We start from the raw sequence: 20343 nt of genomic DNA, 5'->3' as shown, positions 1-20343 counted from the left end.
CCGAGGAACATTCCTTTTCCCTCTTGAGTCTGTGAGCCATCAGGGAAGTCCAAAAGAAATTTGTGCCTTAGAAACCATAAAATTCCCATGATATTTCCTCCTCTTCTCACAAATAACATGTTGCTGTTGAGGCAGAGATGGGAATGAAGAGACTCCATCTTCAGAGGGCAAAGAATGATCTTTATTCAAAAACATCTCTCTCTTTTATAGAGAACATCATGAACATTAATTCCATTGGTCTTGAAATAAAAGCATTTCACCTGATTGGTATACTTGGACTTAGGTCAGTGTGATAGAACATATCTGTAAACAATATGAACGGAAAACAAGATAATAGATTGTTTGAATTCCTCTCAGACTTTTTCCCAGGCTTAGCCTAGCAGAAATCTTTCTCTTTTTCTCTCTGACTGATCTGAGAATATCCACAATAACATAAAAACTGCTACATGTAGGCCTTTATGGCTGTATATTTTGATAATAATAATGATATTTGATAAAGTACATTGTACAATCTTACCAAAAGTTGATAATGATAGATCAGGAAGGGAATGAGAAAATATTTTAAATGAAAATAATAACAATAGCAGTTTTCTTTCTACATCTCTTAAAGACTTTCTCTTTTTCTATTTAAATGTATATGTATATATACAAAATATTTATATTCTCTACTGTTAGTACAAAGAATTAAGTAATGCAAGTGCTAATGAATATTAATGAAAGGTGCATAGAAAATTTCTGAATAAATATTAACCTGCTTCTTATGAGGGAATAGAAAAATGTAGAAGCACTAGCTCATTTTTAAGGTGCTAAAATTTCTCTTTTTATGGAATTTCTGGGACTGGATGCCTGTGATAGATGGGGTGACTCGCTCAGGATGTCCTTTTCCAACCTAAATGCTTCTGTGATTCTGTGGAACAAAACCAGGATGTTTACTTGAAAAGAAATAACTAAACATGCAGTTGTTTTATGGCTCTCAGTGTTCTGTGTGCTGCTGCTTGGTGTCACATCAACTTGAAGGAACTCATTTAGTGGCACTGGTTGTCAGCTCCTTGGGGTGTCCTACATCCACCACAATAAAATCAAGGAAAATCAAGTCCATTTACTAAATCCTGAAAGCATTTAATTTTGTTCAATCAAGTTGAATATCTTAGTTAAATTAACCGAGTTAAACTAACTTTGTTATATGAGGTTAAGTCTCTCTGGTTCCTGCTATTTCTCTGTTGCATTCTGTGGCTGTAGATGTGCCCAATATGCCAGGTTTCAAATAAAAACCTCCACATTAACAAGCATGGAGAAAGAAAATATACTGGAATTACAAGTACAGATACAGACCATTTCTAAAGACCTTTATGAACCACTTCCAGTAAATACCTGATCTCACTCATGGCTGAAACTGCCCTGATAACTGCAAATGTAAAAGACACTCATGGAGGCACAGCTGGGGAGGCAACATCCCCAGACTTTTTTGGGTTCCCCAATTCCAACCAAGTTGCACAGCACATCCTCCTCTCAACAGCACCCATCTCCTTGTCTTTTTCCATTTGATTGACTCTCTGTTTATTTTCAGACCTCATCTGAAAAACACTCTCATGCACAAACACACACAAACAGCCCCTCACAGCTGTTTTAATTTGAAATACAAGCTTTGTATCTTTTAATAGGGGAAAGTGTTTATGTGAGATACTCATTCTTGCAAACAATATATACTGTGGTGACACTTCCCCGAGGCCAGGAACTTGTAGATGTACTTATTTATCAAAATTCACTGTTTTGTTTAATTAGCATTTTGAAGAGAGAAAATTCCTGCTCAAGATCATGTCTTTGCATACTCAGAGCAAAAATTGTTTTCTCTTTGGCAGTACTTAAGTGCTAAACAGCTCTCCAAACTCAAATTATTTGTGAGAAAAACAACCAACAAAACACATTTGATTTTATTTTAAGAAAAGCATTTACACGGCGGACATTATAATTATTTACCAAATTATATTTTCTGGTTGGCTGAGAGCTGAATGACACTGCAGCAGCAGTTGAGGCAGATTCAGTTGTAGCAGCCACCTCTCAGGAGGAGTTCAAAGAGGATAGGAGGGTTTCTCTCTTTGGAATAAAGGCTTTACACTCTTTATCATACTGAAAAAGACTGGCAGATGACAAGGATATAATCTCAATCTTCTGTCTAGGTCAGCCTTCATTATGCCAAACATTATCCAAAGATGATGTCTTTGATTCCTCTTGAAAATTTCCTTGGAATTAGGGCTGGGGTGGCAGCACTGCTGAATGTGGTGGAGCTGCAGAGCTGCAAGGGAACCTGCTGGAAGGAGCAAAGCCCTGCCTGTGGTAAGAACAGAAGCTGCTTTATGGAAGCAGTTAAGGTCAAGGCTATATAAATTAAACAAGCACTGTAATTGGTTAAACACCCAGTTTCCCTTGCTTCATCTGTATCTGTTGCAGTCAGCACACTGATGGATGGCTGCAGTTATCCTGTGTCTGCAGCCTGGCAAGGAGCTTTAAGTCACCTTAATTCATGGAACTGCAGACCTTTGGCAAGAAAGGTGAAACTGCAAAAAATATGCCACAAATGCCCTTTTCAGATGGTGTTCTTACTTCTTTAATTCCACTGGCATGTTTTAACTAGATGGACATTAACTTACATCTTTTACAGTTACAGGTTCAGAACCACACAAACTACAATAGTTTGTAGTTCCAAATAAGTGCAAATAGGTCTCTGAGTCAGTGTTTTCTGAATGAAAGGCAGTTTTCCCACTGATTTAATAGATGCTGGACTATATCCTAAATCTGCATTGACTGTGGTCATAAAAACTCTGTCAGTGTTGAAGGTCTCTGGGGAAAATTCCAAGGTCTGAAGTAGTAAATTAATCTACAAAATCACCTGAACTGCAAAGTCTGCTAGAGAGGTGGCCAAGATTACTTAAACAACTTTCTTTCTAAAATTGTAGTTCTGACTAACTCACAGTTATCTTCAAATTTTAAACTGAATTAGCTAAGTGGTTTAGGCAAAACAATTTTAATTAAGTTCACCAAACTGGGAAGCCAAATGTTTCCTACACAGGCAGAGGACAGCTAAACCAGACTGCAGAAAAACTGTGCTTAAATCCTTTTTCAGTTTTTAATGCACATCTTTGAAAAGCAAATCACAGCTTATTCTAGCTCATCCTAGTGAGTTCCCATAATATCCATCCTATATAAATGAATATATACTAACTGGGACCAGCCTCTGCAGCCTGCTCATAATCAGCCCTTTCTTAGTGACCAAGAAGGAAAGCAGAAAATGGGGAGATATTTTGGTTTTCTTTGTTTTTCAGGTATTTTCTGCTGCTACAAAGTCTGGTAGTATGGAGAAATTCCAGATGGTTGCAGGATTGCTTCTTGGCTTAGTCAGAAGCCAAATATATAGTATATAGAACCATAAAAGAGACAATTTCTCATTCTAGACTTCCCTAACCAGAAAAGTGGCACCATTTTATGCCTTTCTGACCTTGCTGTGACACAGATATTTCCTATCACTTATTGACAGAGAATACAAAGACAATTTGAGCTTTAACTTGATCAGGAATGATCATTTTCAACCGTCTTCAGGTGTTGACCCACCAACTGTCTCAAAGCCCAGATTTACTAAATACACAGTAGTGTGTGTCTGTGAATGCACAGAAAATCACACAGATCGACCTGCTGGCATAAAACTTTAATTTTATTTTGTACTGACTGTATGAGAGATAGGTCAACTGGATCTTAGACTTCTCACTCTGCAGCCTAGAACTGAAGATTCCTATGGCTGTACAAGACAGTTTAGCTTTTTTATCCTTTTTTGAAAGCTGTCTTGTCCATCAGTTTGTTTTTCAAGTTCTCTGTGGGTTCAGGGATATAACAATTATTCCAAATTCAAATATGAAAAGGTCTTACCACTTTTGTTCCTGTCCTAATTTTTACATGGCTTTGACAAAGCCTTGAAAGAACCTTCCAAAAATGTAAAAAGTTTTTTTCAGACTTTGGTGATTACAGCTATTCCTAGTTTAGGGATTTTCATTTCACCTTAAAAGTTATGGAATGTCTCTGGCTGAAATACAGACATAATTTACTGTCTCCCAGACAGATCATTAGCAGCAGAAAAGGGGCTTTGACTACTGTGTCTGAAACCATCAGCCTTCATTCCTTTGGCTTAAAAGCCTCAAGTCTCTTACCCAAATACTCCTCATCCTCTCTATCAGCAAGGAGCCAGGAGAGGGAGATGGTGCCTCAGCCAGGGTAGGGGTGGTGGTGCAGTCAAACTGTGATTTGGGAGGAAAAACTGTGATTAAAACTGTGGGCTGGGAGAAGGGAAGATGTTTCAGGACAGGAATTCCTTTGCAGCCTTCAATACTCTGTGAAAATGGCAGTGTTTTCCACAAGGAAATTTCTTTGCAAACATCAGCTCATCTAACTCTTAAAACAGTCGAGACAAGGCCATAGGGAAGTAATGCTGGTAATTTAAAAATCTTGAATAAAGTCAGCAACAAGTCCTACAAGCAGAAACTCTGGGTGCAAATCCCCTGTCCTTATTTTCCTTATTGACCCTTTTCTAATTTTGCTTTCTTGCCACATAATATTCATCTGATGGCAGAAATAGAAGACATTACAGAGCTGTCCATGGTTTTGAATAAAGTAATTCAGAAAGACAAGTGACTGATTACCACCACACAGTGCCCTGAAACCTTATTGGGATTAAGACCTGAGGGAAATTCTGCCCCTCTCCACTTAGCACTGAACTTGTTGGCTGTGTTAAAAATCTCTCATTTCCTTCTGACACAAGTGTGAGAAGCTGAGGGCAATATAGAATAGGTGATGGCATTTGATAAAAAAGTTGAGAGGAGTAGGCAAACTGCTTGCTGGTGTTCAAATTGCCAGCATTTTAACACATCTTTCTAGCAAAACATCCAAAAATCTGAAATAATTCACTCACGGCCTTGCAGAAAGCACCCGTTATCCAAATTTGCCTGTGGTTAAAGATTGCTTAAAATGTAATAGGAAATATTTGCTTTTTTTTTTTTTATGGTTTTGTTGCTGCAGTGAATATAAGTACTCACATACTGACTATTGTTTTTGAGGGTGCTTTATTCTCACGGATTAATTAAAAACTCCTTGTTAAAATGCTCCACATGCTTGGTGTGCTGTAGCAGCTAAACACAGGACACAGTCATGTTAGAAGCCACACACCCTGGGAAATAACTTCAGTTTTACAGAAGCCAGGGCTAAGGAACAAAAGATGTTCAGCAAAGGGTGAAAGTGAAAAGTTAACTCTCATAATTAATTAATTTCTGCAATCTGCTTATTATATCTACTCACACACACTGAGGCAATTTCTGGAGAAGATTTTAATGGGAAAGGGAGAGACATTTGCCACCTTCTTTGTTAGCAAAGCTGAACGTTCAGCTGATATAATCTGAATAATGGAGGAGCTGTGTTTCAGCACACACTCCTGGGCAGGCTGGGACATGAGTCACTTCTGAGGGTGGACAAACACAAAAGAGGCTTCTGGCACTTGGCTGGGGCTTTGCTTTAATTGTAGTTTTTAGAAAAATCTTCAGCAATACTGTAGCAAGACACATATAATAAATTCTTCTCATTAGGTTGTTTCTTCCTAATTTTAAGTCTCTGGATCCTATTTTTTTTTTTTTTTCTAGAAGAGAGCTTAAGTCAATCTCCAGCTGGAAAAATTGTTATAAAATCAAAACTAAGGTAGAGATAAATTACTTCCCTGATTTCATATATCCAGCTCTGGAGATGGTAACAAACCTGACATGTTTATCTATTCAGACAATGTCTCATTTCCATGAACTATGTTCAATTATATTTTATAGGAAGAAATATATTCTGACAATACATTGTTACTATAATACTACTTGGAATTGGTCATAGATGAAGAATCCAGTGTTTCATACACAGCACAAATGCAAAACAAGAAGTTGACCCCTGTATCTAAAAGTTCACAGCCCCATTAAATATTTCTCTGAGCCAGATACATTTTACTTTGGTTATGTCACAGGAGAGGTCAGCTGCCTCTTCTTTTTTCCTGTCCTGAAGAGAAATATCATATATTAAAGAGCAATATAGACACTGATATAAATAATTCAAAAACTTTATCTTTCATGAAGAAGCCAAAATCTTCTATTTTTTTTTTCTCCAGGAAGTGCAGTTAGTTCAAATGATACTGATAAAACCCATTTGTTTGAAGGTAGTTTATTTTTTTATGCCACTCTATGGTGTAGTCATAGCCTGTGGATGGAAGCCATTTATCCACACAAATGAGAGTGCATTTAACTCTCATGCATTTAACTGCATGAGCAGTTTGTTTAAACACTGGCTATAGTAAAAGACAACAGCACACACTTGCAGAAGGCAGCTCAACCTAACTGATATGAAAGTCTAAAAAAGTTGAGATGAAGATTTAAATTATTGTCTTTGAGCAGGCATCTTTTATATATCATAGAGCCACAGAATGGTTTGGTTTGGAAGGGGCCCTAGAGATCTTCTAATTCCAAACCCCCTGCCATGGACAGGGATACCTTCCAAATATAAGTTTTATTAAATGAGATTAATTCTACTCTAAATGCCAGCTTTGAGAGATTGGTGCACTCTCCCTTCAGGCAAGGCCAGTTCTCTTCCTGCTGACCTGAGTTGTTCACAGTTTATCAGCTTAGCTTAAATATTGCAATACTAAAAAGAGGCAGCAAAAACTTGGAAGGACGACATTTATTGGTATAGTTTTTAGAAAGCAGGAAGCTCCTTATATTTGCTGTGGTTTTCAAGCTTTAGTATTCATGAGTTTTATTTTTCCTAGAAGGTTTGAAATCTAGAAGTAATCTGGTTATGTATTTATAGAAATATTAATAGGCAGAAAAAGCAGAGAAGCTTGTGTGTTACCATGACTCTGGAGTCCAGGATTTTAAGGTAAAATACCAGGATATCTACTGGTTTTGAACATAGCAATGTGTAGTGGGAGGGACGGGGAGAATGACCTCAGATGTTTTTGTTTTCTGTGTAAAACCAAAAGCAATCAATGACCATCATAGACACAGAACACGTGTCAGGCTCTTCATTCCAGCTGTGTTGTGGTTTCAGAATTATTCAAAAGGTCCTGATCCTGCCAACAAACTCCTTTTTTTTGTAGACATCTGCATTCATGCAAAATTTCTGCCAAGCTCAGAGGCTCTCAGCAGGCACAAAGGGATCTGACCTTGCACTCTGAACAGAACTAAAGGTTAGGTGGGTGAGGAACACTGCCAGCCTGTGCTGGCAATGACATGTAAAAGACAATTTTTACTTGTTCTGATATGAAAAATTTTCTTTTTTTTTTTTTATGGCTTTTTGCACTGAGAACATCCTGTAGAAAGAACTGCTGTGAAGCCATCTGCAGTACAAGCTGCAGATTTTGTGTAGACCATGGGCATAATGGAAGTGTTACCTGAAACAGGTAGACTAAAACTCCATTCTACAGCATCAGAAGATGAGGTTTTTTACTCATTGCAACAACAAACAAACAAACAAACAAACCTCCAAAAATAAACCTAAAAAAGCCCAAAAACCCAAAAAAAACCCAAAAAAAACAACCAACCAACCAACCAAAAAAAAAAAGCAACAAAAAATCAAACCAAACCAAACCAAACAAACAAAAAAAAAAAGCCCACCAAAAAAACCCCAACAAAACAAAAAACAAAAAAAAAACCCACAACAAAAATATATTAAAAAAAACCCCAAACCCTAAGAATATTGCAACTACTATGACCACATTAGGAGAAAGGGGACTATTAGGTCACCCTCTGCCTTTGCTGTATTTTCTCTGAAACTTGAACTATATTTCTGCTTTCTTTTCAGCCTCAGGTTTAACTTTCCAAAAGGGTGGATTGATCCTATTTACGTTCTCCTCATAGTTTCCTTGCAAAGCCACTGCATAGGTCAAGCAGAGCTTTTGCATTCATGTTGATGTGTTCTTCAAATGCAAAAATGTCCGAGTTTTATTGTATTTGACTCACTGCCTTTCTTTTTTACCCTCCAAGGATTAAGTGTCAAAGCAGCTTTTAGGAATGAGGATTTAGGTCTTGATCTAAAAGAAAGGTGACCATAGACTTCAACATATGTTGGATTAAGTCATCATCTTGTTACCTGTTCTTTTTTGTTGCCTGGCAGTTAAAGTTGATGTGATATATTCTGGTGAGGCAAAATTTGTAGGAAAGACCAAATCAGCCTCTGTTTAGCTGTGAAATGTGAATATGTGCTCTAATAGAACAGGAAAAAGACAGAGGTGGAAGAATTGAGATTTTCTTTGCTACCAAGATTGATGCCACAGATATTCACCTAAAGGTAAATAAGACTTTGTGTATATGCTTACTTTCGCTTTTCCACTGAACCATGAGAAATAAATTGTGAAAAAGTGATGGGAAAAGCCTAAGGACTCGTAGGGGAGGGGATGTATCTGTCATGGGGAGAGCTGAGGCTGGCTCTGCTCTGGTTTTGCAGTCACTGAGGCAGGCAGGGGAGGTGACAGTCCCCAGTGCTCTCCTTGCAGGTGGCTCAGCCCTGACTTGATGGATGGCCAGGCCACTCTGCAAGGTCGAAAGAGATTTCCATAGCACAGATGGGCAAAGTGCTGTGAGACTGTTTCATTGCAAAAAAAAAAAAAAAAAAAAAAAAAAAAAGTCGCACAGAGAGAAAAGAATGATTTATCCAGGTGAGAAATATTTCTGCAGCATGATTTCTTCTACCTGACCTGAGCTTTGCTGCCAGCCTTTCAAAGCTCTGGAAAAGGGAAGGCTGTGCCAAAGCATTCAGTCTTTGAGGGCTGGGTCCTAAGGCACCTTTGTGCTTGGCAATATATTACAATAGTCTGGGAGCTCACTAAAGCCAAAGAGACATCAGGACCAAGACATCACTCGTGTGTCTGACCTTTTCTGCTCATTCTCTCTTCCTCAGGCAAATTGCAGGCTTTAAGGTTTGAGGGCTTTGGTCCTCATGGCAATTGCCTTGTTACATTGCCTGAGGAGGCAGATAATGGTCTGCCTGTGTGGCAGAGGAGGGAAAGATGGAGAAGAAAGAGAAATGTCCCATGGAGTATTCCTGCTGAATCTCTGGATTTTAAGAAATTCTCTCTTGGCCTCAAATTGAGCTCTCCACTTTCAGGTGGTTCACATACCACTATTAAACAGGATGCTGAGAAGATAGACCTGTCTGCATATCCCTTTCTGCTTTCTATCCTATGGCCTATATTTATCCTATTTATCCTATATTTATCCTATTTCTATATTCTTTTTATCCTATATTTCTAAGAATATAGGAATATGTCTAAGAAAGCTTTCCCTTCAGTCATGTCCATATAAATCAGTGCATGTACAAAAAGAGAGAATAAAAGACTGGTTTAGATTTATACCCAAAAATCTCTCCTCAACCTTCAGAAGGAAGGCACAGAGAAGATCCCACTTCACTTTAAAAATGGTTCAGGAAAATCAAGATTATCACAGTCATGTACACAACCACTCCAAGTGGGAAATGCAGAATAATTTTGGGTTACACTTCTTCCATAGTTTCAACAAAACAGTACATGTGGCTAACTAGACATACAATTTCCATTGTTCCTAGCCTCCTTTCCTCCCTTTCCATGAAGTGTGAAACTCTATTTTTGGCTCCCTAGTGCTCTACAACAGGAACCCACAGGTGACAGTGAGGTGAAGTTCTAGGTCAGTCATCTCCATGACTGAAAGGAAGCTGAAAAGACAGAAAGGACCAATCCACAGTGTGAATAATTCATGTGCCTAGAAAATATCAATACCACATGATAACTTTAAGTAGGGAGCTATCTTACAAGAGTCACAAAACATAAGATCCTGCAGTGTGTTTTTATCATGCTAAGCTGGAAATCTGAGCTTATATTTAAATAATTAAATGAGCATCTGACCTTTAAAAATATTCAGGACTCAGCAGCTGTTAATAAAATAACAAAAAGTATTTTGGTTTGCCGTGGAATCTTTCAGCATCATTTTTTTAAAAAATCACAGACAAATGAGTAAGTTAAAAATGAAGTGTGTCACTATAGTACTACAATGATCTGCTTCTATTTTCTGAACCCTTTTTCTCTCACTTGCTTCCTTCAGAGTATGTCTCAATTTCTAACATATGTTCATTGAAAGTTATTCTTGAAAAATGTTTTCAGGGTTAGAGACTGAGGTCATGCTGTGTCTGTGGGAGATATCAAGTCAATTAAAAATAATATTACTCTGTCCTTCTTAAAAAAGGGGAAGATCATAAAAAAGAACGCCACATTTCCACATGATAAAAAAATGGAAAGAGATGAAATAGAAGTTTGTAGGTTATGATTCCAGCTGGTCTCTGCAGTCTGTTTTTAGTTTCAGATGTTTGCCTCAGGCCTGTGGCAGTCACATCTCATTATGTACTCACACTAGTGACATCAGGGGCAGACACCACCCAAGAAATTTTGCTTGTTGGCTAATTGTTGCTAGAAGGAACCCCCAGTTCACATACCCTCTCCCACTTGTGCATTGGTTTGGCTTTTTGCAACTGCACACAAAAATAAAAAAAAGACCTTGAGAAGGATGAGAAAGGGCTTGTTTATATTTCACACAGAAAACGTTCCCAAAGTGTGGGGCCAGACCCAAGGGGTGAGAGTGGCCCCTCATGGGTGGCTGTGGGTGTCAGAGGTATTGAAATATCCTGAAGTTCTGTTTTTGGTGTCTGAGGGACAGCTAAAGGAGGGTGTTTACACCTCTTCTTCAACTTGTCTTGTGCTGTTGCTTCTTCCCTGCAGCAGCCATGAGGAAGCAAATGTTTGGAGAGGGAGCAAAGTTCACAGGAGCTGCTCTGAGCTGCCACATTGTCCTGCAGAGCAAAGCCAAGCAAGTCACAGTTAACTAAATAAATTAAATACTGACACACCTGCCCTGCAGAACAACTGGCATTAGAAAATTCCACCCGCATCCTTGGAAGATGGAGATAACTTTTTGTGCCAAATGTTGAGAACCTGAACCACTGAGCTTGAAGCCACACGTGCTTGACAATACAGGAAGGCAAAGTGAAAGGAATTCAGGGTTGGAGTTTGGGCCTAGATCTCCTCTGTGTCTCTATTGGACATGAAATGAGTACACAGAAGCTTGGTAAGTTCAAAAGAGAAAAAAAAGCCAATTTTATTTCTGACCTTGCAATATAAGGAATTCCAAAAGTGGCAGTGGATTGGAGGATGGAATTGTCACCTCTCCAACCACACTGGTCAAACCAACAGTCCATCAATTCTCTCCTCCTACAAAGAAGAATGCAAAACAATCATTATTTACATGAACAGTGCATGAGAACTTCAGTAGAAATATGTAAACATCAGAAGGCATAGAAAATTTTCAAAGAAATTCAAAACTTTCAAAAGAACTATAAATGAAAACTTAGCACTTAAAAATCAGGGCAACAGCACAGCACAGTTGCAAAATGTATTTTCTAGTCTTCATTCTTTTTTTCTTCCACTTCTGTGCCACTTTTGGCTGGGGTAGGGTTAATTTTCTACCTTTTACCCTTCTGATTCTTTCCCCAATCCCTCTGGTGGAGGAGTGAGGGAGGGGTTGTGAGGGGCTTGCTGCTGGCTGGGGTGAAAGCACCACATCCTCTCATTCTTCTCTTTCTTCCCTTCTAGACCACCAGTTCACCTTCTCTTCTCCCACTTAAACTCTTCAAACATCCTCATGTTCAGACTCATCTAATTCTATTTAACCCATGGCTCATAAGACTCAAAAATTATAAATTTATCAAATGGGGTATAAGCAATGATGAGGAAAATGCTGTTGTTCCACATGGCTGGTTCTGTACGTTGTTTCTGGGGCTCAGTCTGTTGTGTCAATGGAGGAATTAAAAAATTTAAGTAGGAAAAAATGCCTATTTTTTCCCCTATAAACTAAGGTAGGTTTGTGTAGCAAGATGAGAAAATGACTGGCTGAAAATGAAAAATTTTTGTCACCCTGAGCAATATCTTGTCACAGAATTTTGGTGATATGAAAAAGTCACAGACATTTAAGAAGTTAATGGAGTCATCAATGCAAGAAAAATCTGTCCCTGGTTGAGACACCTCTTCTGGGTCACAAAATCCCCAAGATGCAGGTGTCTGAATCTTGGGAATGTGTTCTGAAAAATTAGTACTGCATTTGTTCGGGTGTTTTAGGTTTTTTTAAGCATCCACTGTGATTGAAGTGATTGAAGAGGTGATCTGATCCCATATGGATGTTTTCAGGGGGAAATCCCTGTGTTTTGAACAAGATGCCCTCCAGAGAAGAAAGAAGGCATGTTCTCTCTAGCTGTGATATCTCTTGCACAGCTCTCTACTGGCATTTCCCAGGCCAAAATTAAACTTTTAACTATCTGTGCAAATCTCTGGGTATGATCTTTGCTTGCAAGCACAATAAAAAAATTATTTAAGAAAAAAGTTATTTTTTCATCTATTCTTCAAATAGCTGGAATTGTTCCACAAAATAAATTCTGAAATAAAATATTGTACCAAATCAGAAAAAAAATGGGATTTACTTTGTTTTTATTCTGCCCCCCCCCAAAAAAGAATATTGCAATATATAGATTTGAACTATAGGTTTGATTGTATTTATACTCTTTTCTTTTATCTTGATTTGCCTCCCAGGTGGTGTTAGTCAACATCAATTTGCATTCTGCATTGTGACACAGGCTAGAGCAAAATAATAATTAAAAACAAATATATCCCCAGCTGTAGAGCAGTGGAAAGGCAGCTCTCCAAGGAGTCTGCCTGCACTACCAATAGCAATGGCTGTTTTCTGTAGGGAAAATCCTCCTTCCTTCAAGTGGGATTCCTACTCCACCGTGTGATGTAATAACTGCTCTGGCCTCTGTGCTTGGTTTAAAGTAATGGTGCTCCCCAAAACTATGGGATTAACTGTCCCTGAAGGATGTGAATCTCCTTAGATTTACTTCTGTATCTTCAGTGAGACACAGCACCCTTTCTGTTCCTGCATAAAGTGGGGAGAGGATTGAATTTGGCAGAGAGGCATCCAGAGCTCAGTAAATAGCCCATAGCTTTTACCTGCAGGTACAAAAAAGAGACTGATTTTGTAGTGAATAAAAACCATAAATCATTAAATCATTATCCACTTGGAAAAGAGAAATGGCACATATCAAAACACAATTTAATCCTGAGCTTAAATTCTGTCTATTTAACAGCTTCTAATATATCCTGGTCTGCTGACACGGGACAACATGCCAAAGGCATCAGTGGATTGTAATCACACAAGGAAAGTGATAAAAGAAAAGAAAATCCAGCTGGGGAGAGAGATGTCCCTGAGCAAGTGAAAAGGCACTGACAGCCATGAAAAGGAAGAACAAGAAAAAGAGACATGCATATCTAGTCTGAGTACAAAAGACATGCGAGGAAAAAACCTAACACAAAAATCCAAGTTGCTGTGGTACCCTTCCAGCTCTCAACAGGGGAATTATTCAAAAAGCATCATAGTCAAGAAAAACACATGTAACAGGGCAATTTTTTTGGTGTATATGGGCACAGCTTTCAATAGAGTAAGTGCATGATGGAAAAAGCACATTCAACTCATGTTTGCTTCCTGCATTTTTGTTACAGGAGGTGTTTAAAAAGTAAGATGAGGTGGATTTTAAAATACATAACCATTGAGGAAAAATCACAGGCAATGAAAGCTCACATTTGTGCACTCCAAGGGCTGCCACCAGCTGTGGTACTTCAAACAGAGGAATGTGAGAGGTCAAAATCTGCCAAAGGCTGGAAGCTTTGCTACCTGATGGAAAGCCAAACAGACTCCACCTATGGGGACCGGGATAAAAATCTGTTATATTTATGTTCTTTATTTCTCTGGTGACTGGAATATCTCTTACCTGTTTCTTTTTTAGACACAGGATTTCCACAGTTCTACATTCTGCTCTTCATGAATGGAAATTAGTTTTCATTTTCTATTGCTCTGGTGGGACTACTATGGTCACTAAGGAAGACAAAATTAGTCAAAATGGTGCTTTTGTAAACAATATTCTACCTTGAGAGGTACAGGTCAGTTATCTGAGCCTGAAATTCAGGAATCTCTTAGTTCTAATCCTGAATCAATCAAAATAACATCACTTACCCAGCTGTTTGTCTTTTTCTTATGCCTTATGCAGGCAAAGGCAGTCTAACCAAGAAACAGAGGTAAATTGCTTCTTTAGAATTGAAGTTGAAGTGGCAAGTAAAGTTTGGATGTTGGATTGGAGGTGCTTGCCATCAAGCTGGTATCTTCTGTTTTTCAAAACAATTTCCATTATGAAATAATGCAATTTTTAGCACACTAAAGACAGAATTATTCTGGTTTAGCAATCACATGGTCCTGGTTTTTTTTTCCTTTTTAAATTTCTATTCAAGAAGGCTTCATTGAATTATCTTTCAAAAGAGAGCCATTAACTTTGGTAAACAAGAAACTGGAAGTGTTTCCAAGGCAAGGACAGAGAGACCATTAGGAATGCTCACAGTGGCCTCCTGTGCAGTCTGGAGAATTTTAATCCTTATCCGAACTCTTTGCGAATTGACAAGGGTATCTTGACATTTGGTGTAAGGAGCTGGCCACAGCTTAGATAATGACTGCTGCAATTTCTTATTTCTTAATTGAAATTTAATTGAATACCATGCTGATAAAGCACACAATTGATTGTTTGCTTCTTACTTTTGTGCCATGGTACACATGCTCCAAGATTCTCTGGCTCACTAAGCACTTCTCCTGGCCAACAGAGCCAGTGGGACATTTTTCTTAACCCTTTTTAAACCTATTTGAATAGCCTCTCCAGTATGCAGCTTTTATACTCTGCTTTTTTTGGTTTTTGTGTGATTTGGTTTGGGTTTTGTTTCCTCTTGCTTTCAAATGCTGTAAGTAAGAAAAGGATGCAGCTCTGGCCACATTGTCAGGGAAGCAGTGAGAATTTTAGGATGTCTGCTCCATCTTCTCCATGGTCTAAATCAGTTGTTTGGGGCCAGGAATAAAAGGGGACTCATCTACAGTGATGGATTTGGAGGCATCTGGCCCCTAAACTCTTTACTGAGCTGGCAAAGATCCCCTGCATGAAACACAGACCTCTCAGGAGTTCAGGCAATGAGTCTTGCATGTGTTACATATCATCCATATTCACCATGGCCAAATTATTTGTTTACCAGGGTGGTCTAAACAAGAAAGAAAAGGTAATAAAATGGCTGGAGGTATATCATGCTTTATAAGATAAGAAATTAAATAAATTAGGATGCCTCAGCCTGAAAACAAAAATAAAAGAGAGACTTAAGCAGAAGTTTGTAAAACTATGAGGAACATGAAAGAAAATTAATAGGAAAATACTAATTCATTTACACAGATGAGTGCCCAAAGGCATTAACAAACAGCAGGTTTTAAATAAATTAATGCTAAAAATCTAGAAATAATTGACACAGAATGGTACAGAGGCCAAAAATATAGATTAATGTTTGAAAAAGAATAGCAAAATACCAGGAAAGAAGGTCCTCCAGGACCTATTAGGCATGAATATTTGGATTCAACATCTGCTTCAGAAAACCCAAGCCTCCAGATTGCCAAAATCTGTGAGTCCTCACTGAGAGGGTATTTTGTTTAGAATATCCATGGATATAAGCTTTCTTTATTTTAAAATGTCCTCCAGAATGGAGGGAATGGGAATGGGTTTGCAAAGGAAGACACTGAGATGTAAATGCTGACATTTGTGTGTGCACTTCCACCATGTGCAGCACCAGTGCAGTCATCACTGGAATGTGGAGGGGAATTCAGCTGCCACATCACAGGCACTTCACTGGATGAGATAAACAACTCCCCAAACTCTGGAGGTGTAATTCAATCCTCCAAACACAGGTTAGTGCTGCCTCAGATGTCCTGTGAGTGCTGGCTGGCTTCTATTGATCCTTCACCAGGGCACAGAGGCCCCATAGATCCTGTGACATGTCCACGGAGGTCACCTAGGACCTATGACTTCAACCTGGGTTTATATATTTAATTCTAAGTGGCTCAGCATTGAATTAATTACTGGTAATTGTGAGAAACAAGGGAGTGGAATGCATGAACCTTTGGTTTCTATACTAGGAGCATTCCTTTATTTCCCTCTGTCTTCCACATCATAGCTATAAAGTGGACAAAAAGTCATTTTCCTAGGTTTTGTGTATTATGCTATTTGGGATTAAATCTACAGTATAAGTAATAAAGTCTTGATCAAACAAGTATTTAAATCTTCTCACTATCTAAATGCCCTGGCAGATGACATCCCACATTTCCTGGCTCACTACCTAAGTGGCTGGGAAATCAGTGCACACCAGCTGCAGCATAAATCCTCTGGGGACATTCATCAAAATCAGAGGGAGTCTGTAATTTATCTCTAAATCAAGCTCTAACTTATTATCTGATGAATTAAAAAAAAAAAAAAAAATGGTTTTGAATCACACAGTGGAATCAAGGCAGGGTCCGGCCTCTTGAGTAGCATAAAGTAGAGGTAGAAATCAAAGCTTTTCAATTAGATTAGATCTTAGTAATAAGTTTTTTACTCTGAGGGTTATCCAGAGAAGCTGTAGATGCTTCCTCCATCCTGGAAGTGGCCAAGGCCAGGTTGGATGAGGCTTGGAGCAGCCCAGTCTAGTGGAAGGTGTCCCTGCCCATCAGGGGCTTGGAATGAGATGATCTTTTAGGTTCTTTTCAACCCAAACCATTCTGTGATTCTGTGAGCTCAGCATGCAACACAAACTAACATATAAATTCAGTTCTTCTCATCCTTTGGTCCTTGTTGTCTCTTCATCATCTAATTATTTTTCTCTCCCACCATAGCAAAGTGTGCTTTACTTAACAACAGCATGAATATATTTCTTTCCAATGTTTTTCCAGCATGAAAGACTGAATCTTAAAAATTTCCAATAAAACAAACACACAGGGAGGGCAAAAATGTAAGAAAAGGATGCGTCTAACAGGCCAGACCCTAATTTATTTTTAATTCTCCATAGTTTTGTTGACTGTAGGCAGCACTTCCCTGATTGATACCAGCTGATAATTTTAGCCTTTCCATTATGACATTAGATGACTTAATGGAAATACTGAACTAAAAACCTGATCAGATAGTGGAACAATTTGCTTAATGAGCTAATTATGGCCTTACTATGACCTCCCTGGAAAGCTGATCTGTGTTTATAATTTAAAGAATGCACAGAAGTGTCCTGATCAGGGAAGCAAGCTGAACTAAATAAGTAGCTCAGGAGTTCCAGATTTGCAGTGCCTGAATCCAGGTTCCTGTTGCATTTGGATGCTGTGGCTCACTCAGGAGAGGTGCAGTATTCCCTGTGGAAGGAAATGCAGGATATATCTGAGGCACTCGAAAGCACACCTCAGGAGCTGCCAGATTTGTGCTGGCCCCCGTTTAGTATTTGTGATAGGTGTTGGATGTGTTGACTTCTATACCTTCATACTTCTTATTTCCCTCAGAGCATATATGAGGAATGATTTTCATCTCTGTTGCCTTGCACAATGAATACAAACCAGGCTGCCAAGAGGAGAGGGAAAAGATATTAAAAAATGGAAAAGGCATCTGGGTATATGCACTGTGGACAAACAATTTTTAAAAAGGAGTCTATCATTTTATTGCTTGCCCTCCCTAGTGACTAGCATTCGCTTCTGCTCTAAATTCTTTAGAATCAAGTTCTTAAAAAGTCTCTGAGAAGTTGAATCCACAGGGATCCTATTAATGCTCAGCAGTTTTATTTTGTATCGAGAACAACAATAAAACCTAGACATGGTCTATAGCTATATTTGTGGTACAGTAGTTTTCTATCATCTCTTTAGCCCAGAATAACTGGGGTTTATTCCTTTTATTTAACAGTTTGTATACAGATTTCTTGCCTAAGAGTTTGTATTCAGCCCTGTGAGGTAACTGTGTGTCACAGATGCTGCATGGAGTTTTGGAGCTCCTCACTTAGAGAGGCCTAGAAGAACACAAGAATGTTTGGATAACAGGATTAAACTCATGGACAGGCTGAGAACATTAAAGACAAAGAGAGAATCATTGTTTTCAGCTTCCCTCTCTCTGTCTATCCAACTCACAAACACTTAAATACCAAGATCCACCCAGTTCCAAGCTCTGACACCCAGTATTTTACTCATTTTAATGGATAAAGATGAAATGCTGTTGGAACAAAATGCTGCTCCCTTTTCCATGCTAGGAGGGGTGTTGGACTTGAGCAGAATGTTCAGGATACCAGGTGGCAGCTGGGTGACACTGCAGACAAAGCTGCAAGATCAGCAGCCAAAAGCAAACCCAGTGTCAGCAGCAGCTTGGGTGTGGGAATCTGTGGTATTGATGATTCTGAGGTTGTAGAAAGTCTCTGTCTTTCTGCCCCGCTGCCAAAGAAGAAGCCATAATTGGTCTGTGCTGGTTTCCAGGTTGTTTATTCTGTTTCTCTCTCACATGTTCTGCTGCCCTGCCCAGCTCTGTCCTGCAGGGCAGCGTGTGGGGCTCTGCCCTCAGTGGGATGTTACAAACATTCAATACCAGAAACTCCCTGGGCTGCATTTACAAGAACGTGCCAATATCTGTCACCTACGTTGGACAGTGTGTCCCCAGCCTGAACCAACAGAAAAATGCCAACACCACAGTGAAACATGGAGGGCATGAAGAAGGAGAAAAAGGACAAGACACACCCAATTTCCTCCATCTTGTCCCCTTTGGACCCCTTATCTAGAATCCTAAAATTTTACTTTTGCACCCATGCCACACTTAATTATTACTTATATCAAACACTCAGAGCTTATAATTCATCCTGTAAGATTGAAAACTCTTTTCCATGGGCAGAGATCACAGACAGTGTCTCTGGGGGCTCTGTCCAGGGGGGTTCCTGACCCCTGCCAGGGTCCCAGACCTTCCAGGGCAGCCAGAGGGAAGACCTGGATTCCCACACTTGGGCACAGCTAAGAGAGAACAGAACTGCAGCTGGGACTGTGCTTTTGTTTCACACCCAAGAGCCAAGAGCCAGAGGTATTCCAAGCAGGAAGGAGTTAGAACTTCTCCTCCTAGCTGAATTTCCAAAACAGTCATCCATACAGCCTAGCTTCTTCCCCTATTTCTCTTGGCTATTTTTATAAGATATGCCTTCCCCAATAGTCTTCTGATAAAGCAAGCAAATAAAAAAAAAAAAAAAAATTAAAAAAAAAAAAAAAGGGGAAAACTTTTCTTTCCTGATTTAGGCAGCTGCTCTCAGAGGAAGCCAATGCACTCTGGAGCTCTTCCCCCTAACCCAGGGGCTTCCTGAAATGTCCCAGCCCAGAGTTCTGCTTCCCAGCACTATAAGCACTGATGAGAAGCAGCAGATCTGCAGGTGACTCAGCACAGACACAGCCAGAATTTCTCTGCTGTAAGTACTTTGTTGACTCTCCAAGGAGCCTGGTCTGGCTTAGCTTTTAATGTTTCTCCTTCTTCTAAATACCTGCTGTTCTCAGGGATGAATCCAGCACTGCATATATGGATCTGTGGCCCCAGAAGAGCTGGGAGCTCAAATGCATCCTTTTCCTTGGCACTTCCCACTGTGTGGGTGGTTTCCTACTTAGGAAGACGGGTGTTGAGCATGGAATGGGGAGGGAGCCTTGGTGTCTTGGTGACATACACAGTTCTCAGGGTAGGAGTTGTTTGTGGGGCAGTAATGCCTGTTTCAGGGATAGGAATTAAATGTTCTCATTCTGTCTGTAAACCTCTTAAAAACCTTGGGGAAGAAAACCCCAATCAACTAACCAAAACAAACCCACAATGCACCTTACATCTTGCCAGCATGAGATTTAGTTCAAGCACAACCTGAAATAGAAAAATACAAGGCTGTGAAAATTGCTCCATTATTATAATGTAGTAGTTGCAGTTTCTAAAAGTTATGTTGCCCTGTTACTATGACAACTTCTTCTAAACCTTCCCATCACCAGATGGATAATGGAAAAAAAAAAAAAAAGAACCAAAAACTTAATAGAAATGAGTTTACCATTAATTTTCTCCTTTTTTATCTCTGGATATTATGCAAAGTGTTTTAAATATTTATAAGTATTTAACTTAATCAACAGTGTCTGTGAAACTGATTATTCTATTAGGAGAAGCATTCAGGTACAGAGCCTGAATGGAAAGAATCATTCTGCAAATGAGGGTGGGACAAGAAGAATATGGAGGAGGGAGAAATTCTTCTTCCACTGTTTTCAGAGTGATAAGTGACGTTAGGTTAATAACTTGGAATCCAGAAGCCTTTCCTCCTGCAAGTAAAGCAATTTCCCTACTATCATTTTCCTTTTAATG

At 39.1% G+C, this 20343-nt stretch overlaps 1 long non-coding RNA gene across 1 annotated transcript; it reads right to left on the bottom strand.

Annotated features, from left to right (window-relative positions):
- Nucleotides 1-11162: 11162 nt before the first annotated feature.
- Nucleotides 11163-14260, bottom strand: LOC144246110 (uncharacterized). The gene is made up of 3 exons (XR_013339790.1): nucleotides 14145-14260; nucleotides 13903-14006; nucleotides 11163-11296 (listed from the first exon to the last, which is right to left on the bottom strand). It is a non-coding gene; the product is annotated as an uncharacterized LOC144246110 (long non-coding RNA).
- Nucleotides 14261-20343: the final 6083 nt, after the last annotated feature.

This window comes from Lonchura striata, chromosome 4, assembly GCF_046129695.1.
Source record: "Lonchura striata isolate bLonStr1 chromosome 4, bLonStr1.mat, whole genome shotgun sequence".
Classification (NCBI taxonomy): Eukaryota; Metazoa; Chordata; class Aves; order Passeriformes; family Estrildidae; genus Lonchura; species Lonchura striata.
Note: the sequence above shows the minus strand (reverse complement) of the source record. Positions and strands in the feature narration are given on the sequence as shown.